The sequence below is a fragment of the Dama dama genome, chromosome 2, assembly GCF_033118175.1.
Source record: "Dama dama isolate Ldn47 chromosome 2, ASM3311817v1, whole genome shotgun sequence".
Taxonomy (NCBI): domain Eukaryota; kingdom Metazoa; phylum Chordata; class Mammalia; order Artiodactyla; family Cervidae; genus Dama; species Dama dama.
Window position 1 is genome coordinate 16,501,930 of NC_083682.1, and position 24,416 is coordinate 16,526,345.

Consider the following 24,416-nt stretch of genomic DNA (forward strand, 5'->3'; position numbering starts at 1 on the left):
TCTCATTCCCTGTCTTTCCAAAACCTCTACCACTATGCTCCTTGCTCTCTGTTGCTTCTACAAAACCACTTCTTCCTCAGATTCACCCTCTTCCTCCAAAACATCTACTTTTGCTTTATCGATTACGCCAAAGCCACTGACTATGTAGATCACAACAAACTGTGGAAAATTCTTCAAGACGTGGAAATACCAGACCACCTTATCTATCTCTTGAAAGATCTGTATGCAGGTCAAGAAATAACAGTTAGAACCAGACATGAAACAACAGACTGGTTCTAAATTGGGAAAGGAGTACCTCAAGGCTGTATATTGTCACCCTGCTTATTTGACTTATATGCAGAGTACATCATGCAAAATGCTGGGCTGGATGAAGTACAAGCTGGAATTATGATTGCCGGGAAAAATATCAATAACCTCAGATATGCAGATGACACTACCCTTATTGCAGAAAGCGAAAAATTAAAAAACCTCTTGATGAAAGTGAAAGAGGAGAGTGAAAAAGCTGGCTTAAAACTCAGCATTCAAACAACTAATATGGCAAACAGTCCCATCACATCATGGCTAATAGATGGGGAAACAATGGCAACTGATAGACTTCCTTTTCTTGGGCTCCAAAATCACTGTAGATGGTGACTGCAACCATGAAATTAAAAGACACTCGCTCCTTGGAAGAAAAGCTATGACCAACCTAGATAGCATATTAAAAAGCAGAGACATTACTTTGCCAACAAAGGTCCGTCTAGTCAAAGTAGTCAAAGCTATGGTTTTTCCAGTAGTCATGTGTGGATGTGAGAGTTGGACTATAAAGAAAGCTGAGTGCCAAAGAATTGATGCTTTTGAACTGTGGTGTTGGAGAAGACTCTTGAGAGTCCCTTGGCCTGCAAGGAGATCCAACCAGTCAATCCTAAAGGAAATCAGTACTGAATATTTATTGGAAGTACTGAAGCTGAAGCCAAAGCTCCAATACTTTGGCCACCTGATGCAAATAACTGACTCATTTGAAGAAAATCCTGATGCTGGGAAAGATTGAAGGTGGGAAGAGAAGGGGATGACAGAGGATGAGATGGTTGGATGGCATCACTGACTTGATGGACATTAGTTTGAGCAAGCTCCAGGAGCTGATGATGGATAGGGAGACCTGCCTGGCATGCTGCTGTCCATGGGCTCATGAAGAGTCGGACACAACTAAGCAATTGAACTGAACTGAACTGAATTAGGATTCAGGTGAATAAGTCATATCTACCCCCATCTGCTCTATTCACCTCATCACTGACCTCCCGATCATTTCCCCTGTTCATTCAGATTTGAGCACTTGTTTTATTACCATCATCTTCTCTACTATCTTCCCCTTCTGTGAGGACAATTCATCCCAAATCTTGCTGTTATATTTGCATTATATTTGGGCCAGTGGGAACCCAAGGGGCTGCAGAGAACAAGGGTAGAAACATGTAATTTAAAAAAGTGGAGCCTCAGCTTTGCCTTGAATTATGCATGATGGAGCTAGATGGTACAGAGAAGGGTGTATCGGGGTAAGAGCAGTGTGGAACCAGAAACAGCCTCATTCATGTCAAAGAGGAAACGTGAATTCTACTGGGCAGGATGGAGGGGAGTGGAAAGTGAGGAGGGCTGAGGGAGCAGACCAGGAGGAAGCTTTGGAGGGCTGTCTCTGCTGACTGGAAGGAGGTCCATTTTCTCCTGTTTTTACAATAGACGAGAGTTGAGTGGTTTGGCACCTGTGCATGTGTTGGTCACAGTATTTTGCACTTTGTTTATGATAATATACTTCTTAGGCTCTCTCTTTCAACTGCAGATTTCTGAGATGCACACATTCTCTCCATCTTTCCATCTCCTTTATCAAACACACAGTAGGGGCTCTGTGTTTGCGGGAAGAAGCAGTAAAGCTTGTGGGATCCTTGAGCATTTCCTGCTCATACAATTATTTACTGAGAAAAATAGAATGAAAAGTGTATTCCAAGATTTGAATAGTAGCCTTAGAGACAAGCTTTTGGAAACCCAGCCAATCCATAGTCCACACTCCACAGAGATAACATTTTTGTGACTTTGACAGTTTTTCAAACTTGCCCTGGAGAAGAAGCGTAATTAGGCAAGTTGTGTCAAGGAGTTTGGGAAGACAACTAATACTTTACGTGGCTTTATTGCTTTACAGCCTGCAAGGTGGTTTTTAGGAACATTATTTTATTAAATCCTCTCCATCAAGCGTGAGAGAGTGAGAGGGAGGTATTATTATCCTTGCAAGAAAGTAAGGCAGAGACTTTAAGCCACTTGGCCAAGGTCATACAACCAGTAAATGACAGAGCCTGGACTTAAACTGGGGTATTTGAACTTAACTGATTCTTAACTGAAGTTGAACTGGTTCCAAGTACAGGATCTTTCTGTTTCTTAGCACTGACCCTGGATCACAGCAAGAATGCCTGATATTGGAGAGACTGGGTTATCAGGGAGGTTGTCTTATGGCATCTCTTTAAAAAAAAAAAAATCCCCAGGTAAAAGCCATCTGTGCTAATAAGTGTGTGAATTGCCTACAAAACCTGGGAATACTTTCATCCTTTCACTGCTATGCCATTGGTCAGACCCTGGTATTATGTCTGGCCTGAATCTCAGTCTTTCAAGAGAGATGTACAGAAATGTAAAAGGGTTCAGTCTATTCTATCTGATACATGAAAGAATATTATGGGAGGACTATGGTCACCATCTGCACACAGAGAAGGCATAGCCTTGCAGGAAATTAGCAACTTGCCGCAACACAAATATAGGTTAGATCCAAGGGGGAAAAAAATTCCTGATTGTGAGGGCTGTGAGATGCAGAGAATGTCTTCAAAGTAGGATATGAATTCTCTATCACTGCAGATTTTTTAAGAATAGGAGAAATTCTTTTCAGAGTATGTTGGAAAGCTGGGAGCTGAGGAATATATATATAATCAGCTCTGGTTTTCCTCCTGTGGGGGCGGGGGTGGCGGGATGTGGCAACAGTATCCTTGGGGCTTACCCTGAATTTATGCTTTGCATTCATCTCCCCTCCCAGATTATGTTACTGTGTGTCTTGCTAACTACAAGTATATGTGTTTTCCTCTGTTTATTGTATTAAACATGGGAAGCATGATCTAGGTATCCATTCCCAAGAAATATCTGCTGTCTGAAAAGTCCAGCCTGCTGGTGATAGCAGAGGTGAAAACGGGAAAAGAGAAATACAGGAAACCATCTGTCTTTCTCCTATCTTGTCCTCAGCAACCCCATGTTAGAAGCATCGTGCGACCCTCCTAAAAACGATCCTAGTGATTCTTTTCACTCTTTATCAATCGCCTTGTTCTGCACGCTTCCCTGGATCCAAAGTAATTATATATGACTGTCTTTTTGTTTAAAATATGTACTTACATGTTTGGAGGCGTGTATTTTTAGAGGCCTTTAATGATTTTCTTCTTACATCATTGCACACTATTTTTAGGGTGCGTGGGAGAAGCTTCAAAAATAACAGGATTCTGCCCCTCCCTGCATCCACCTCATCTTGAGATACATGGCTCTGAGCGATCCTCCCCGTTGATTCTGGGCTTGGCAGATGCCAGCAGTCTGTCCTGTATCGCCAAGCCCCTGGCCAGCTCACCTCTGACCTCAGCCTCATCGGAGTCCACGGAGATTAACAAAGACTAAGCTTACAGCCAAAGAACCATCAGGTGATCTGCAGAATCCTTATGTATGCAAGTGGTTGGTTGAAAACAATCAGCTTTGGATGGTGTGTTACCCAACTCAAGATAACTAAAGTCCATAAACTTAGAAATGGCAGGATTTGTTTCTAGTCACTTCCATTTTAGGTTTGGCTTATTTCTGGAGGAAAAAAATATGAAAACTAAATACACATACAGAGACTAATGCATCAAATATTTTAATACTGTGTTTGTTTCAGGTCATTTATAATACAGAGAGGATTACAAACCCATTCTCCTTTTTACTTCCTTTTAGCAATTATTTTCATCAATTTAGTATGAATTTGTCCAAGCTTTTCCACTTGTACTCTTCATATGTGAGCATGTATTTTATTTATATAAGAAAGTTTTCTTTAGTCAGTGAGGCTAAATATATTTTAAATTATATATAGAATCCCATCATGTATGTAAACCTGAATTTATTTTTCTATCACCTGCTAATAGACATTTGTGGTTGCTTCCCACATTAGAAACTGTATGTCTGTACTTATTTCCTTGTGCACATATGAGGGTATTAGCTAGAATCAGTTATTATTTAATAACTGTTTAATGTGCATCTTCTCATTTTACATAAGACTTCCAGCTCTCCAAAATAGTAATGATAATTTAAATTTGTATTAGCAATGCATGAGCTTCAATTTCCTCACCTGAAACAAATACTTAATTTTTTTTTTCAGCCAAGGGTGAGGTTAAGGAGTAAAGCAAACATTTTAAAACATCAAACAATTAAATAAAGGGAACTGTGTACAAAAGGTTTAAATATAATATGTGTTAATATATTTTAATAAGATAGATGAAAACAGTATCTTGTTTTATTTGCATTTTCTTGATTACTGATAAAATATAGCATTTCTTTATGTTTCTTAGTCATGCAGACTCTTTTCCATGAATTTCCTGCTTGAATTGTTTGCACATTTTTCTATTTTGCTTGTCATTTTCTTACTGGTTTTTTAAAAATTCTTTAAATGGATGTTTACCTATTTTTTTAATAATGTTGCAATTATTTCATCCCATTGGTTTTTGTGTTTTACTTTGTCCTGGTATGTTAGCCATACAGAAAATTCCATTGTGGTGTAAATTAATGTAATCCATCTTTTCATTTATCATGTGGACTTTTTTGTTTCATCCTTTGTTTAAAAAATTACTTCCTCATTCAAGTTCATATATTTACATATATGTTTTTAAAATAATTCTGTAGTTTTGCATTAAATCCATGTGGAACTGAGTTTTGGGGCAATGAGGAAGAGATCATACATTATTAATAGGAAAAGGAAATTTCCTTTAAGGAATTAAGCATTTAAGGAATTATGCATCTTAACCCTTTCTGCTCTCCATGTTGATTTTAAAAAGTGTCTGAATCAAACTATCAGACTTTTTAAATGCTTGGCTCTGGTTCTGGGTTTTCTATTCCACTCTGATTTTTTCCCCCTCTTTGGTCTATTCTTAAACCCACATTCATTTAATTATTGTAACTTTAAAATGAATGTTGACAAATGGTAATACGTGTCTCGCCTCTTTGTTCTTACTTTGTAGAATCATCGTGGCTACTCGTATTCATTCATTATTTTATTTTAGACATGATGTTTTAAATTTCACAAAAAGTCCTTTGAGATTATGATTAGAATTTTGTTGCATTTAAAGACCAAATTGGAATAATTTTATATTTATAATATTGAATTTTCATATCAGAATAGTGGGTACCTCTCCATCTATTGAGGTCTTCTTTGATGCTCTTCATGAGTTTTGTATTTCTTTTCATAAGAGTTCAGCACATCTTTGGCCAGAGTATTTCAAAGAGTCTTTTATAGGTTTTGTTATTATTGCAAAAATAAGGATTTTTTTTTCCTGTTACACTTTCTCTCCCATCATTCTTCACAAAGAGGGATATTCTTTAAAATACTCAGATTATATCCTACAACTCTGCTGTACTTTTTATGTCTATAAGCTATTTTAGATTTCTATTCATGCAATTATTACTTCTCAAATAAACCAAAAAGTATAGCTACTCTTCCTTTCCAATTCTAAAACACCTTTTCTTTTCTCTTCCTTGTCTTATTTTTGTTTGGTATTTTTGTTTTTGTTTTTCCAGTAAAAGGCTTAACACTTGCTTATACCCCAAGTGTTCACTGAGGACTTCCTACATGACGGACCTTGCAGTACACAATATACAAAACATAAAAACATCATTTTCCTCATGTAGGCCCCATTCTAATAAGAGACAAAAACATATGTGTATCTTATATGTATAGTATTAAGCAATTATAAGTCCTGTAAGAAAGATATAAGGCAATATTGGGCTTCCCAGGGGGTGTTAGAGGTAAAGAACCTGCCTGCTCATGCATGAGACCTGCGAGAACAGCCTGGAGGTTGATTCCTGAGTCAGGAAGATCCTCTGGAGGAGGGCACAATGAAAGCGACTTACCATGCACTCATGCAAAGCAGGATTACAGAGTGTAGCCTCAGAGGGTTAATGCTGTTGTTTAGTCGCTAAGTCATGTCAGACTCTTTTGTAACACCATGGGTTATAACTCACCAGTCTCCTATGTCCATGAGATTTCCCAGGCAAGAATGCTGGAGTCGGTTGGCTTTCCTACTCCAGGGGATCTTCCTGGCCTACGGATAGAACCTGTGTCTTTTGTGTTGACAGGCATGTTCTTTACCACTGAGACAGCAGGGAAGCTCAGGCTCAGAGGGTACTGGCTATAATTTTAAGCAGGATTCAAGAGATGGGAATACCAGACCATCTGACCTGCCTCCTAAGAAATCTGTATGCAGGTCAAGAAGTAACAGTTAGAACTGGACATGAAACAACAGACTGGTTCCAAATAGGAAAAGGAGTACGCCAGGGCTGTGTATTGTCACCCTGCTTATTTAACTTATATGCAGAGTACATCATGAGAAATGCGGAACTGGATGAAGCACAAGCTGGAATCAAGATTGCCAGGAGAAATATCAATAACCTCAGATATGCAGATGACACCACCCTTATGGCAGAAAGCGAAGAACTAAAGAGCCTCTTGATGAAAGTGAAAGAGGAGAGTGAAAAAATTGGCTTAAAACTCAACATTCAGAAAACTAAGATCATGGCATCTGGTCCCATCAATTCATGGCAAATAAATGGGGAAACAGTGGAAACAGTGACAGACTTTATTTTGGAGGCTCCAAAATCACTGCAGATGGTGACTGCAGGCTTGAAATTAAAAGACACTTGCTCCTTGGAAGAAAAGCTATGACCAACCTAGATAGCATATTAAAAAGCAGAGATATTACTTTGCCAATAAAGGTACATCTAGTCAAAGCTATGACTTTTGCAATATTCATGTATGGATGTGAGAGTTGGACTATAAAGAAAGATGAGTGCTGAAGAATTGATTCTTTTCAGATGTGGTATTGGAGAAGACTCTTGAGAGTCCCTTGGACAGCAAGGAGATCCAACCAATCCATCCTGAAGGAAATCAGTCCTGAATATTCATTGGAAGGACTGATGCTGAAGCTGAAACTCCAATACTTTGGCCACCTGATGTGAAGAACTGACTCATTTGAAAAGACCCTGCTGCTGGGAAAGATTGAGGGTGGGAGAAGGGAATGACAGAGGATGAGATGGTTGGATGACATCACTGACTCAAAGGACAGAGTTTGAGTAAACTCTGGGAGTTGGTGATGGACAGGGAGGCCTGGCGTGCTGCAGTCCATGGGGTCACAAAGAGTCAGACACGACTGAGCAACTGAACTGAACTGAACTGATTAAGCTGGGCCTTAATGAAGTGATATTTGAGGAAAGATATGAAAAAGGTGAAATGGTTCACCTTGCAGATATCTGGGTGGATGTTCAGGCCACTTTAGATGATTCTTTGCTTGCTGTCTATCTATCCCACCCCCAACCAATTTCTGCTTCACCCTCCTCACAGACTGACCTTCATCCTTAGGAGTAGAACCCAGTAGTAAATACCTACAACCCCTCCTCCCGCCCCAGCTGGTGATTGTTACACTCTCTAGATCAGGATGACTCTCCTTAGACAGCTTAACAAGCACCTCCTCTCCTTAGCCCAAGGTGCTAGGAGGGTCAGGCTCTTCTACTGGTTTCCCTGTTAACCAATGCTAAGTCACTTCAGTTGTGTTTGACCCTTTGAGACCCCATGGACTGTAGCCCTCTAGGCTACTCTGTCCATGAGATTCTCCAGGCAAGAATACTGCAGTGGGTTGCCATTTCCTCCTCCAGGAGATCTTCCTGACCCAAGGATCGAACCAGTGTCTCTTTTGTTTCCTGCATTGGCAGGTGGGTTCTTTACCACTGTTACCACCTGGGAAGCCCAGCAGAGTTGCAGGATATAATGATGTCAATTCCTCCTATAACTGGTACTTGTCCCCTTGCCCCTACCATTTTCCTGGGAGCAAAGACTGCTGCTGTCCTGTTCTGCCCACCATCCATAGTAGGGTGTCACTCCAGAACCCTTTTGTTCCAGACATGTAAGAGTGCCTACCTATTTATTAAACCATTGTTGTCATCGACCCCTGGCTATATATTCTGTCTAAGGCGTGGCGAAGTATAGGGCTTGCAGGGCTGTGGGGAGCAGCCAAACGTTGGGGAACACCAACACTGGAGAATGAACCCTCCAGAAGAGAGAAATCCTCAGACAAGTTTCAAGGCAGTGGAGAAGGGGAGAAATGAGAAGTGACCAACTCCCGGGTGTTCTGTGAACTGGAAGTGATGTGTTTAAGAAAGGAAGCCCTTACCAAAGATTCCTATGTTTGTGGCCTAAGCAATCAGAAAGAGGCATGTTCTCTCAATGGAAAAGGGAAAGACCAGGGTTAAGCAGATAAAGGGGGAGAAGATGAAGCATCTAAATCCAGACATGGTGCTGGGCTGCACCCCACAGGCAGCTCAGATTCAAGACAGAAGAAACAGCCCAGTGTCAGCAACAGAGACATGGGTGGTTTAATGGATGGGGGAGCTTACACATCACAAAAAAGGTCTTGGAGTAACACCCCACCCAGTGCAGTGGGAGGCAGGCCAGCAGTCCTCCCTGGGGGTTGGTGGGGGAGTTTATCAGTTAGAGGGGAACTGACATCAGGTGGGGCTCATTAGTTACCAGGGGAAGTGGCAGAGGGGCTCGCCCCGCATAGCCCCTTTGGTAAGAACAATCCATCAGCTGGGCCTGGGGCGATAGGAAGGTAAGTCAGAGAACTGGGTGGAGGTGAAGCAGGCATATGTGTACAAAGAGCAAGAGAGCAGCCCCCTGACAGGGCCTGACTACAAACCTGGAAAGCTTGAGATGTGGATGAGAAATCCAAGAAGAGACGCGAAATCGCAAACTGACATTCAAAGTTGGTAAGAGAGGTCTGGCTGGAGATTAAAAAATTGAGACACTGGCAAATAGAAAGCATTTAAAGTCAGGATATTAAGTAAAGTCACGAGATGATTGGATGGTGTCATTGACTCAGTGGACATGAGTTTGAGCAAACTTTGGGAGACAGTGAAGGACAGGGAAGCCTGGCATGCTGCAGCCCATGGGGTCTCAAAGAGCAGGACAAGACTTAGTGAACAGCAATAAAAGTCATGAGATTAGATGAAAACATTTAGACTGAGAACTAAGCCCGGGGCCACTCTAGAAATAAGAGTCCGCAGTGATGAGGAACCAGGAAAGGTGAAGGAGAAAGGCCTGCCAGTCAGGAGGAAAACCAGGATTCTGACATCCTAGGAAGTAAATGCAGGTTGTGGAACTGGAGGAGAGTGATGACGGGTGTCAAAAGCAGTAGAAGGGTCAGCAGAGATGGAGGTCAGAAGTGACCACTGAACATAGACCTAGATGAGTTCCTGTGCCATAGAGCAGGCGGACAAAACCCTCACTGGGGGATTTGAAGACAGGATGGAGAGAGTCCTCTGACTCAGGGAAAGGAGCTCACTCTTCGGAGTTTTACTGGAAAAAAACTGGAAAAGAGCAGAAAACTGAGGCTGCAAGAGAAACAACGGCCACAGAGCACAGGGAAACTGCGTGTTTACCACGCTGATGAGAAGTATCCAGCAGCAAGGGAACAGACGTAGAAGACGCAGTCGGAGTGCTGTCCTTGAGTGAGGAAAAGTGAACATGAGCTTGAGTGTAAAGCAGGAGAGACGGATTCAGATCGAGCTAATAAGGCATTTCTAAGCAAGTCATGGACATGCCCTTCATTCCTCTCTGCTCAGAGCTCGTGTGAATCATAACAGAACATTAAGTTGCATCGTATTATTCTCTGGGACCTATTTCAATGATCATAGCACGTTCCCTCTTTTATTAAACTGGTATGTTAGAAGCGTATCTCATGTTGAACATCTTTGTATACATGGGATAAATACTACTTAGTCATGATGTATTTTTATGCAATATGATCCTCACTATTTTATGAATGTTGTTTCTGTGTTTATAAGTCACACAAGATTGTGATTTTTTTCTATCATCATTGTTCAGTTTGGGTCAGTTTTATACTAATGCTTGAAATGAATTGAGTAGTTTTTCCTTTTTAAAACAGTTTTGTAAGTCAGGAATTATCTCTTCCTCTTTCCTGAGAATTTGGTGAAATCTATTGGTGAAATCTATAAAACTATTTAGAACTGATACTTTTCTAGGGAGAAGATTTAAACTAATGATTTAATTCCTTCATAATTATTAGAATATTCAGATTTTTCTACTTCTTCTAGAGTCAGTTTTGTGACATATATATATATATATATATATATATATACACACACATGTATATTTTAAATTGTAGGAACAAAATTATTCATAATATTGCCTTAAATTTACCTGTAACTATGTTCATTTCCTATCTTCATTGCATAGAATGCTTTAAATATTAATTTTATCATGATCATTTATTTTTAGTTACAGAGATATATGCAGTAGAAAAATAACTCACTTTTTAAATTCTAAGATAGCCTATGCACTTGAGTTTAATTCTAAAGATATCTTTGAAGGCTTACTGAGTGGGCATACATGGCAAGGTTTATAAGTAAATTTTACTTCCTAGAACAAATACTAAATGAATAAACACAATTTCCCACAACAATATTAACATACATTGCACCAATCATAACCTTAGACCTTAGAGTTATATTTTATAAGACACATACAAACTATTTCAGTTAGAATCTCTTAGGAGAATTTCTTGCACATAAAGCAAGATTAAGAAAGCAATATTATTTCAAAAGTACAGGTGAAAAATAGATATAATCTTTAAAAAAAAAAAACTTTTTGCCATCTGGCTAAAAAGCGCTTTTATCTACAAACACTCTACTTAAAATTTCTCATTATTTAGAATTAAATGAGTAGCCTATGATTTATTCTAATTTTAACCAAGACTGAATCCAGGTATTAGGGACTTATAATTTTCTATTCCCACTTCTCTCTTTCTTGAAGTTTTGCCATACATTTTCTATTGTGTTATTTTAATTTATAGAATTAGCTTTTGGCTTTGTTAAAAATTCCTAAAGACCCATTTAGTTTATTTCTGTGTCAATCATCTTTACTTTTATTTTTATTATTTCCTTCATTCATTACATAGTTTATTTTTCAAGGTCTAGATTTGTGATTGAATGCATAATTCATTAATGAATAACTCAAGTTTCAGATTTTCTTCTTTTTCACTTTGTGCATTTAATGCTATAAAATTTCCCCCCATTATTACTTTAGATGCAACCTGCAATCTGGATGTATAGAGATTTCTTTGTCGTTCCTCTCTAGATATTTTATAAGCCTACTGAGATTTTTTTTTTTACTTCGTGAGTTACTTAGCAGTATGTTTTTAAGTTGCTATGAACATAGGCAGAGGTCACTGAGATTGTGTTTTCATTGCTAATGTTGCACTGAGATCAAGGAGCTCAGTTTGAATGTTTTCTTCTGAATTTCTGATAAGTGTGCAAATATAGATATAAAGCTTCATGACAATGGGAGCCTGCTGTAACATCATTTTAGCTCTAAAAATTTAGTTGTTGCCCCTGGCTTCAACCTAGATGTTTTCTTGCAACTGTCTTATCTTTGAGGTGTGGAGCTGGGAAAGTAGAACTCCAGAGAAAGTCTTCACATATTGTCTGTGGCTAAAGTCAGTTTAGATAGTTTTTGTTGTACCCTTGTTTTGTTTTATTTTAATTTCCAAACATCCACAAACTAATAGTTTTATAAACTACAGAGCCAAAAGCTTAGCTATAGTGGAAGTATCAAAATGATATATGAAAGTATTCAGTTGCTCCTACTTTCTATACTTATTAAGTTATCCCTTGTTGTTGCTGATGCTCAGTCACATAGTCATGTCTGACTCTTTGCAACCCAAAGGACTGTAGTCCTCCAGGCTCCTCTGTCCATGGGATTTCCCAGGGAATGATAATGGAATGGGTTGCCATTTCCTTCTCCAGGGGATCTAATCTACTCTGCACACAACAACAAGGAATATTACTTTTAAAATACACAAATCAGATCCTGTTATTCTTAGTTCACAAACCTCCAGTGATTTCCCCAACTCATTTAGGGGAAAAAGATTATTTATTTATCACGGATCAGCAGCACTTGGAGTATCAAATTTCGAGTAGCATGGGCTTCCCTGATAGCTCAGCTGGTAAAGCCTGCAATGCAGGAGATCTGGGTTCGATTCCTGGGTTGGGAAGATTCCCCTGGAGAAGGGAAAAGCTACCCACTCCAGTATTCTGGCCTGGAGAATTCCATGGACAGTCCATGGGGTCGGACATGACTGAGCAACTTTCCCAAACACACTTCAAGACATATATACCTACATGTATATATGTATAAAATATATGTGTGTGTTTTATTTATTTACATCTATATATGTGTCTATGTATATACATACACAAGCACACATACCAATTGCAGAATGAGAAATGTTTTGTAAAAGTTATAGAAATTCAAAAGTATGGCACCTTTATGCTGCAGTCTGAGATACACTGTATCATTGCAAAGTACAACTGGCCACACTCTGTACCTCCTTCAGGTAAGCTAGAGGCATAGCCCTTGGTTGTCCACTTAGGATTTCTGAGGTAAAATATGCATCATTTGGGATTATTGCCTCGGATAACTTATTGAGCCATCCGGAGACTTCCATACAAGGGTTTTCTGTAGGTTCAGACTGTCCTCCATGCTGCTCAGCCTCCTGGGCCATATAATTCAGGAAACAGAAGCACCTGGGTGGGTGAGGATACAGGTGACATTTTTGTTGAACACTAATAGAAGTCACAGAGAAGATGTCTATGATTTACCTATCAGGGAACCACTTTCCACTTGAAAAATAGCTTCTTGTGAGAGACTGGGGTGTAGTAGAGACTGAGCTCCTGACCACAGAAAACCAAAGAATTGTAACCTGCAAAACGGCCAAGGAGCGGAAGGGCAGAGCCTAAACACAGAAGCACATCGGAAGCTCTGAGTTACAAGCACCTTCTAAAATTCCACAAATGTAATCTAACGTCAAGGGGCAGGAAGGTGCATTCTGCACACTCTGAGGTCAAAGAAGGTCTGTGACCAAGTCAAACATCAATGGTGGGACTTCCCTGGTGGTCCAGTGGCTAAGACTGCATGCTCCCAATGCAGGGGGCCTGGGTTCAATCCCCAGTCAGGGATTTAGAGCCCACATGCCACAACTAAGACTCAGCACAACCAAATAAATAAATACTTAAAAAAAATCAATACAAGTGAGACATAAACACTTTCTCTGGAGGGAGGGAGGGTAGTGAATATGTTTGAACAATAACATAATCTACTGTACCTACCAAATTATAAAGTTGGGCAGGCTGATCAGAAGTCCATCAGGTAACAGAAGCGGTACCTTTGAGACCAGGCTCAAACAGACCCAAGAAGCCCAGATTGGTTATATGCACAGGTGTCAGCTGCATTTGCTATCCTGTCTCTGTTCCCTCAACCTGTCCTTACCACCTCATTGTCACCTGAGAAGTTTCCTATGACCATCTGTCCCCAGAGGAAAGGAACTTGACCAGATTCCCAGATGTATCAGTACAAAATATTAGCGCTAGCAGGAAATGAAGTACTGCCTCATTGTCTGAAAGGCATGATGGAAGAAGTAAAAGGTTGTTCCGGTGTTCAGATGAAAACAGGAGGCATTCTGGATCCCGTGCTGGCTCTTTATCTGTCATACTCTCCTATCAACACAAATTCCATTAGCAGTCACTTAAAAACAAATCCTACACCCAAACATTTCTCATGCCCTCCACGGATAGCACCTAAGAGAAGCCACCCGAACGATCAGCCAGGATGATGGCGAAAGTCTTCCCACAGCCTCCCTGCTGCTTCTTCTAATTTACTCTGCACACAGCAACCAGGAATACTACTTTAAAAATACACAAGTCAGATCCTGTTATTCTTAGTTCACAAACCTCCAGTGATTTCCCCAACTCATTTAGGGGAAAAAGATTATTTATTTATTTATTTTATCAAACTCACAAGGTCCTGCATGACCAGGCTTCTGGGTGCCTCTCTGATTTCATCTGCCAAGTCCCCTTCATCCTTATTCAGATCAAGCCTGATGTCTCTCAACGTCTTCAACATCCAACCACAAGCTGACTCCAGGACCTTTACATCTGCTTCTTCAGCTGTTGGAATGCTCTTCTCTAGACTTTTATAGCTTGTTCCTTCACAGCATTCAAATCTCTGCTGATATCTAAAGGTCTGTCTCCATTAGGCTATTTTATATTTTTTTATATTTTTTCATTTTTTCATACTTATCACCGACTGGCAACTTATTCCATGTTTACTTTACTATTTTCTGCCTTTCCCATGAGAAAATGTGGTCCACAAAGGCTAAAACAATGTTACTTATCTTTGCATCACAGCTTGTCGTTGGTATTTAATAAACATTTGTTGAAGGAATAGATGAGCCAATGAAATGACTTAAGTGCCTTTTACCATAACATATATGCTTCTTAGGTGGCGCAGTAGTAAAAAAAAATCCACCTGCCAATGCAGTGGGTTAGATTCCTGGGTTGAGAAGATCTTCTGGAGTAGGAAATGGCAACCCACTCCACTATTCTTGCCTGGAAAATCCCATGGACAGAGGAGTCTTGTGGGCTACAGTCCATGGGGTCGCAGAGAGTTGGACACTGTTGCCAGCCAAAATCTTGGCCTTCTCCACCCACCAAATGAAAAATACGGAGACAGAGGTTGGAGGAAATAGAAAGGTGGCTTTTATTCTCAGCTGGCGAAGAGGGGAATACAGTAGGCTCACGCCTCAAGAACTATGCTCCCGTTCCATGAAGAGTCTAGGGGCTTATATCGGCAAGGGCTCACAGTCTGGAGTCAGTGATGAGGAACAAAAGGTGATAAGACCTGGATTTCTTCCTCTTTCATTGTTTCAAAGACAGTCATAAACTGGCATCTGTAATCTAGTAATTGAGTCTGGCAGTTCTGTGGCTCTGCAGCCTTCTTTCTGATATGTAACAACAAGCGGGAGGGGGTTTTAAGGGTAAACGCTAGATGGTGGTGGTGGTTTAGTCACTAAAGTTGTGTCCGACTCTTGCGACCCCATGGACAGTAGGATGCCAGCCTCCTCTGTCCGTGGGATTCTCCAGGCAAGAGTAGTGGAGTGGGTTGCTATTTCCTTCTCCAGGAGATCTTCCCAACCCAGGAACCAAACCCAGGTCTCCTGCATTGCAGGCAGATTCTATACCAACTGAGCTATGAGAGAAGCCCTCGGAACCCCCAAACGCTAGCTGGGGGATGCATTTAGCATAGAATCAAAGGGAAATAGGTATGAAGTGTAGCTCCTGCAGTTAGAGGGCAGAGAAGCAAACTTAGGTTACAGACATTCAGAGTTAGGAGCAGTTAAAGTAAAAAAACTAGGAATACATGTATTCCCCATCCCCAGTGCACCAGCCCTGAGCACTTGTCTCATGCATCCAACCTGGGCTGGTGATCTGTTTCACCCTTGATAATATACATGTTTGGATGCTGTTCTCTCTAAACATCCCACCCTCACCTTCTCCCACAGAGTCCAAAAGTCTGTTCTGTACATCTGTGTCTCTTTTTCTGTTTTGCATATAGGGTTATCGTTACCATCCTTCTAAATTCCATATATATGTGTTAGTATACTGTATTGGTCTTTATCTTTCTGGCTTACTTCACTCTGTATAGTGGGCTCCAGTTTCATCCATCTCATTAGAACTGATTCAAATGAATTCTTTTTAATGGCTGAGTAATATTCCATGGTGTATATATACTACAGCTTCCTTATCCATTCATCTGCTCATGGACATCTAGGTTGCTTCCATGTCCTGGCTATTATGTAAATCCATGGCTGATTCATGTCAATGTATGGCAAAAACCACTACAATATTGTAAAGTAATTAGCCTCCAACTAATAAAAATAAATGGAAAAAAAATACCAAGGGCAAAAAAAAAAAAAAAAAAAAAACTAGGAATAATCAGACCTGCTTCCTGTTCTCTTTATCTTCTTTGTTCTCAGGAAAGGGAAAGAGAAAAACTCATTCCTCTGTTTACCTTTTCACTGCAACATGACTGAAGGCCTGAGCACACACTCACACCGTAGTATATATAGGTTCATCTTTATTTATTTACTTAAGCCACTTATTCTTTTTTGAGTGTGTTTTTAGCTGCACACATGCACATTATGTGTTCCTACTTTAGGGATTTCACTTTTCTCACAGTTGTAATTTTTACTTTAAATACTGTGATATTGGATTTCTGTACATATTTTAGCACCTTGGATCATGAACTCTGTTTCCCAGACATGTCTTCTGAGAGTGTTCATGTGTTCTGGGGACCACAGAAGCATCCAAAAAGCTTGGTTTCCTAGTCACCTCTGTTAAATTGTTACTAATTTTACAGGTTTCTAACCAGTTTTATTCAATACAAAAATTGGGGTCTACATCCATCTGCAGTGAAGAATAGCATCTCTGAGTTCTGTGGTTGGATCCTTTTTGCCCCAGGGGTCCAGCTAGAGTTATTACTTCCTGGCTTCCTTCAGGCCAGAAAGTGAAGATTTTTCTAAGCATGTCTAATGTTTCCCAGGCTCCTGGCTTTTTCAGCTGCTCTCCTCCCCCGCCCAAGACTGGCAGCCCTGATTCACCCCAGAGAGGTCTGAGGCCCCTCCGGTGTCCATCCTGCCCATTTTCCTCCAAGTGTCCTGTGGTCTCACAGTCTGCTTTCTTTCACGTGTTCCATCTTTCCTCTGGAAACTGGAGTTAGTCCCTTTTTGATTTCCAAGCTTGGCTACATATTTGATTTCTTAAAAAACACATATTTTGGGGATGCCCCTGGTGGCCCAAAGTTAAGACCCTGTGCTTCCACTGTAGGGAGCGCTTGCTTCATCCCTGGTTGGGGAACTAAGATCCTGTACGCAACACAGCGTGGCCAAAATAAAATAAAATAAAAAGATGGCGTGCAAATCTGCTATATAGCCCTGGGAGCTTGGCTCGGTGCTCTGTAATGACCTAGAGGGCTGAGATGGTGTGTGGGAATGGGAGGGAGGGAGGCTCTGGAGGGAGGGGATGTATGCATACTTATAGCTGATTCATATTTTTGTACAGCGGGAACTAACACAACATTATAAAGCAATTATCCCTCAATTAAAAACAAATTTAAAGAATAAAAAAAATTAAAATTAAAAAAAAAATGAAAGGATAAGATCTACAGGTACTGATGCCCATGGTCTAATGTAAAATGGAAACAAAAGGAAAGCGGGCTATAGATATGGTGGGGTATGATTCCATTTGCTAAAAATAGATAAATAAATAAGATACATATTTTCTGTAATGTTTTATGTGTTTGAGGCAGAAGGTGGCTTCCCATCATAGTTCAGCGCTAGACTAGAAATATCTAAGGTTGTCTACACACAACTGGGAAGACATCACGTGCTCAGAAGTTCACAGGGTTGGTAGTGGTGGTGATTGTCCCTGTGACGTATCACATGGGGTTGCAATGAGCCTCTAAAGAGGCAGTCTCAATTCAATATCCTGTCATAAACTAACATAGACAATAAATAAATAAATGAATTAAAAGGCAATTAGTATCTGGAAGTACTTCCAAGTGTCTGAAAAGAGGTCATAGATGCTGGTTTGATTTCCTGTGTTTGCTAGAATAAATTATCACACAACTGACCATTTAAAGAAACACATAGCTGCTCTCTTACAATTAAAGAGGCCAGAAGTCAGGCATCACTATCCCAGGGTGGAAATCAAGGTGTTGGCATGACCATGCTCCCTTCCAAATCTGTAGGGGAAGATGCATTCCTGGCTCCTTCCAGCCTCTGCTGGGGGTCAGTGTTCCTTGGCTTGTAGCTGGGTCATGTCAATTTTTGAAGCTGAAATCTTTGAATCTCTCTCTGCTCTGTCTTCACATGACCTTCCCTCCATACATCAAATATTCTTCTACCTCTTTCTGGTAAGGATCCATGTCATGGCATTTAGTGTCCGCTGGATAATCCAGGATAATCTTCCCATCTAGAGATTTTGAACTGGAAAGACTCACCCTGTTTTGTTTTGTTTTCTGTTTCTATACGAGGATAGATTTGTGGATTTCAAGACAAAGGTCTGGATAGTCAAAGTTATGGTTTTTCCAGTAGTCATGTACGGATATGAGATTTGGACCATAAAGAAGGCTGAGAGCCGAAGAATTGAGGCTTTCAACTTATGGTGCTGGAGAAGACTCTTGAAAGTCCCTTGGAGAGCAAAGAAAATCAACCCTGAATATTTATTGGAAGGACTGATGCAGAAACTGAAACTGCAATACTTTGGCCACCTGATGTGAAGAGCTGACTCATTAGAAAAGACCCTGATGCTGGGAAAGATTGAGGGCAGGAGGAGAAGGGGGTGACAGAAGATGGGATGGTTGGATGGCATCACCAACTCAATGGACATGAGTTTGAGCAAACTCGGGGAGATAGTGAAGGACACAGAAGCCTGGCAAGCTGTAGTCTATGGGGTTGCAAAGAGTTGGACATGACTTAGCAACAGAACAACAACGAATGGATTGCATGAATTGGAGGGTGGGTTCATGACTGAACAACAGCAATAATTATGTGTTTGGTTTAGGGGACCATTTTTCCATCTACTACAGGGGGTGATGATAACTATGAACAAGAAAATTGTCTCTTTTCTCCCAGCATACTAAAGGACACATTTCAGAGTGAGAAGCAGAAACGATAGACAGCATGTTAGCTAAGACCAGGGGAACTGATTTGCAGAGAGGAAGTGGGAAATGAGATGAACCTAGTCACAGCTAGGAAAATGCATCAGAGAGGAGATAGTTTTGAGCTGATTCTGTTCTTCTGGGAACCCTAGGGAGATGCTTGAGGACAAGGAAGATGGTAGAGCTGCCATAGATATCCCATAGTCCTCCATGGCTCAGCGATTTTTAGGCCATAGGAGTTACTATATAATTCTAACGGTGCACTTGTTTATGAATGTGCGTGTACTTAGTCGCTCAGTTGTGTCTGACTCTTTGCAACCCCATGGACTGCTCCTCTGTCCATGGGATTCTCCAGGCAAGAATACTGGAGTGGATTGCCATGCCTTTTTCCAGGGGATTTTCCCAACCCAGGGATCAAACCCAGGTCTCCTGCTTTGCAGGCAGATTCTTTACAGTCTGAGCCACCAGGGAAGAATGGCTGATGGAATAAAACCATAAACACGCTATGTCATACTCTCCTTCATCAAATTCCAATAACATAGCATGAAGATCATGAAGGATGGGGTCAGACAGAGATCAATACACTCATTTCAAGTTCACCAGGGTCAACCGAAGGGCAGTGAAAATCCCTCAAAGTAAATTAAAGCATGTTCTACGGCAAAAGTATATTTTCAAAATTTGGGGAGGGGAAAAGGGGAAGACCCAGGCGTACAGGGGTCATGTCAAAAGAGGGGTGGGGTTGCACAAAGTTCAATAAACTAAGAAGCTCATCTGGGTCAGAAAAAAAGAAAATATTAGAAGTCACACATGTCAAGTTAGAGAATGAATGCTGTTTCTTTTCAAAATTAAGCAGAACAGGAGTGTCCCTTGAAGGCAAAGTTCAGAGAGAAGACAGAAATTTTTCCACACGTGCATCAAGGATTCTTGAGATTCAACAGAAGAACTCGTTAAGTTTCTTCTCAGACTTGAAGATCCAAGTATTTGATCAGTTTTCTTCCAATGATGGAAGGGGTGATAGAAAACGCCACACTCCCAATGCAACCTGATCTGGAAGTGCATTCTACCTCTTACAGGTTCACAAGTCTAGTAGAGCTTCTCTTTTTAAAACAAAAAAAAACCCAGAAACAAAAAACACGGAGATCATTATAGACCTCAGTGTGAATATCTTCTGTGAATGAACCCCTTGCCTTTTCTGTGCTTCAGTCTCAGGAAAGATGTTAAATTTAAATATGTGTGTGTGTGTGTGTGTAACTATTTCAATTTTGATTGTTCTTCATTGTTGCTTGGACTTCCCTCTAGCTGTGGCAAGCAGGCTTCTCATTGCAGTGGTTTCTGCTGCTTCAGAGCAGGGGCCCTAGAGCTTGAGGGCTTCAGTGGTTGTGGTTCCCAGGCTCTAGAGCTCAGGCTCAGTAGTTGTGGCTCATGGGCTTGGTTGCTTGGTGACATGTGGGATCTTCCACCAACCAGGGATCAAACCCGTGTCTCCTGCGTTGGCAGGTGGATTCTTTCTCACCCAGCCACCAGGAAAGCCCTATTTTATTTTATTTGAATTTTGAGGAATTGAGAAGAAAAGTGGATGCAGGGGAAACTTGGGGCACCTTCAAAAGGGGAACCCCAAGGAGACATCTGGGCCATGAGCTGTGGTCAGCCTGAGTCAAGGGAGGGAAGCTCCCAGACATTTGTTTTCACACCTGTGTGGAGAATATTGCCATTCATCCTCTCGTTTACGTTTCCTCCCTGCCCCCGTGGGTGGTGAGGCTGCCTTACCTCACAGATGTAAGGGACACCATCAGGGTGACAGGGTTTGGAGCCAGAGGGGCAGGAAGTGCAGCCCTGGCTTCTTTGTCTTACTTGCAAGTCAGGAGCTTTCTGGTTTTGGGGGTTGGGATGTGGCCACGTGTTCCTTCCCTGCATCTGGGCTGCCTCAGGCCCAGGGGAGGGGTCCTCACACGCCCCTCCTGCTGCTTCTGGCGGGCTGGGTCCCTCCCTAGCTGCCCCAGCACTGATGCCCCGCGTTCCCCAGCCCCCGGGCATCCTGAGAGTAGGAACTGGGTCTTCTTTAGGTGGCCTGCCAAGCGCCCAGCACCAGGCTCGCTACACAAAAAACGGCCCAGAATCCGGTCCCCAGTGAGGGCACAGTCCTGGCAGGCCGTGGGCCTGGGAACACTCAGCAGTGTCCCCTGGGTTCTGGCACTGTGCCAGGCGCTCACACGAAATCTGCGTCTGTTAATCCTCAACACCGCCCTGTGCCAAGACTGTGACTCGATTCCACAGAGAAGGAAACCGAGGCTCAGAGAGGCAAACCGGCTTGCCCGAGGTGACCCAGCCATGGAGGGCGTTAGGGTCAGAGCCCTGCTGTGGTGCTCCCCTCACCCCAGGCTGGAGGCCCGGGGGGGTGGCGGGGGGTGGGGAACCACAGGGGTCCGGCAGCACCAACAGCACCTTTTGTATGGAGGCGCTTAAGGGAACAGATGATAGAGAAAGACCCGGGGGTTCTGCAGAAAGCAGCCTATTCCATGAGCAGGTACAGGGCTGGCTGAGCAGCATGCTGGAGGTGGGGGCTGGGGGTGATCGGAGGAGCAGGGATCCTGAAGGAGGAGGGGTCTGGGAGCAGCAGACTTGCAGCCTGCAATGCAGTCCCTGTTCCCTGCGAAGTGGGTGAATCATCTGCCCAGCAGCTGCGGAGCAGACGTGTCGCCAGCGCCCCCCTGTGCTCACGGGGAGAACTGGACCCGCTCCGGGGGTGACCCTGCAGCCGCTGAACCCTGAGCGCGGCGCACGCCTGGCTTCCAGGCCAACAATTGGCAAAAGCTCCTTCAGTCCCAGGAACAAATGACTAAGCGGGTCTCCAGGCCCAGCGGGAGCCAGGCCAGCCCTTCTGCCTCTCCTGTCTCAGCGGAGCCTCTGGCCCCAGGCCTGATCTCAGGTCTCCGGGCTTCTCCCGTGTGTGTAGGGCAGGGATGAGCTGGGGCATCCTCCGGAGGAGAACAGGGCTTTACAGAGAGTTGTACCGCCCAGCTCTCTGCAAGGGGGCAGGTCTGGGGGGGAGGGGTCCAGGCTGGGACTGGAGAGTGTGCTCTGGGCTGTCCGCCAGGTTGCCTTCTCCTTTCTTTGGGCAGTTTTTTCTCTGGATTTCAGTTTCTCCACCTGCAAAGCGGGATCATATTGGGGCTGACAGGGTCAGGTGTTGTTTGCCTCCTCCTGGGTCCTTTCTGGCCCTTCCCCATGGCCCCTCATTCCATCTGTTCCCTTGGAACCAGTCATAAGGAATGTGGAGGGTTTTAAAAACAAGTAAAAATCAAAAAAACAAAAACAGGGGTAGAGAGTTTATTTACACCAGAAATCAAAGGACGGGATGACTGAGGTTCCTCTGGCTGCAGGCTCAGATTCCACGGGAGAAAATCAACTCCAGAGGCGAGAGGTGCTGTTCCTTTAATTTAATGGTCGCGTATTTATTTAGCAACTATTATGTGCCAAGTGAAGCGCTGGGCCCATTCCCCCTCTCCCTCCCTGCAGCCTAAGTAACAATCTGAAGACAGAGTTGTATCCTAGCTGCTGTAACACCGAATTGTATCTTTGCTCTGCTTACATCTCTGTAAATGTGCCTTTGCATGAAATCTAGAAAAATGGTACAGATGAGCCTATGTGCAGGGCAGGCATAGAGACATAGAGAACAGACATGTGGACGCAGCGGGGAGGGAAGGGGAGAGTGGGATGAAGTGGGAGATTGGGATTGACATGTCTGCACCGCCGTGTGCACAATTGGTAGGTAGCAGGAAGCTGCTGTGTAGCGCAGGGCGCTCAACTCAGGGCTCGGTGGTGATCTCGAGGGGTGGGATTGGGGGAGGGCTGGGAGGGAGGGCCACGAGGGACGGACGGGTTATGTGTACACATGTAGCTGATCCACTTCTTCCTACAGCAGAAAGGAGCACAACATTGCAAAGCAATTATAGTCCAATAAAAACAATTTAATTGCCTTTGTATGAGGATAAGAACTGGAGAGAAATAGAAACTTAAGGTGTCTCAGTGGTAAAGAATCCAACTGCCAGTGCAGGAGATGTGGGGTCCATCCCTGGGTCGGGAAGATCCCCTGGAGAAGGAAATGGCAACCCACTCCAGTATTCTTGCCTGGAGACTCCCATAGACAGAGGAGCCTGGCGGGCTACAGTCCATAGGGTTGCAAAGAGTCAGACACGACTGAGCACACACACACATTGAAATTTAAAGTATAAAACAAGAGTTGGTTTGATGGTGTGTCAGAAGGTGGGAATGGGCAGCTTTTGCTGTTACAATGTTGCCCATGAAATACACACGCAGAGCATCCCAAGGGTGTGTGGACAGGGAGCCTCCACCCTGGGGCCCCAGAGGCCCTCTGGTGACAGCGGCTAGAAAGTCCTGGGACAGATGTCATGACAACATCAGCATGAAAGCGGGATGTTCACACACCCAGTGAAGCAGCTACAGAATAAAAAAAAAAAAAATTAATAGATTCATTCATTCCGTCAGTCAGTCAGTCATTCACGGCTGAGGATACACAGATAATTAATACACACGTCACGCCCCACAGGAAAACACAAGGAGAACAAACGGGAAAGAGTCAAGAAATGTTCTTTATCTGGTGAACACAAGCCCGAGAGAAGTGTTTTCTTAATTAGCAATTAATGATACATTCCCATCTTCACAGCTCACTGTTTATAAGCAATCTGTCAGTTATGAGTACTAGTATTGTTATTATTGACATTATTATTTACCTTGACATTATTATTTACGGAGCTTTCTGGGAGAAACGGCAGGGAGGAAAGAAAGTGAGGCAGGAGGAGTATACTTTAAATGGACCAGGAGAGTCTATCAGTTGGAAAGCAAAGCCCTTAAAGAAGTTTGTGAAAACTTGAAAAGGATCTTTAACATGCCAGTTAACCCTGAGCTCACCCAGGACTTCTACAGCTGCCCCCAGGCCCTCCCACCCCCAGAGCATCTAAATAAGGGTGGAGAGTGCTCTTTGACTGACCTCTTTCTCCAGGGACTGCATGCTGGTCCCCTCTGTACCCTGGAGTGCAGCGACCAGTCACATAGAGGTGTGGTTGGGGATCACAGCAGAGTGGGCAGTGCCCCCCTCTACCTCTGGTTAACCCAGTGGGCAGCCTGGGAGGAGGCAGACCCCAACCCTTCTGCACATTACTGACCCCTGACATTGCAGGGAAGTTCACGGGAGGAGTGGACCCCACTGGACAGAGGAGGGTCTGCTGACCCTTGCTGAGGGGGTCAGCTCCTTGCTAGCCAGCATCCTCTGCTTTATGGGCAGGGCGGATCTTCCAGGACTGGGCAGAGCTTCGCTGAGCTCTTGAATTCCTGGCTTGCTCCATGCTTGCCTTCCTACTGGCTGATGAATGACACAGATTATCGAAAAAAAAAAAAAAATGGACACAACCTCAAACTTTACTCCATGACCATCATTACCACCAAAATGTTTCCCCTCCAAAGCACTGTAGGCTTATGCGCATATGAATAAAATAACCCCCTCTGCCCTCTCCTCTCCTCCCAACCCCCACACTTCATATAA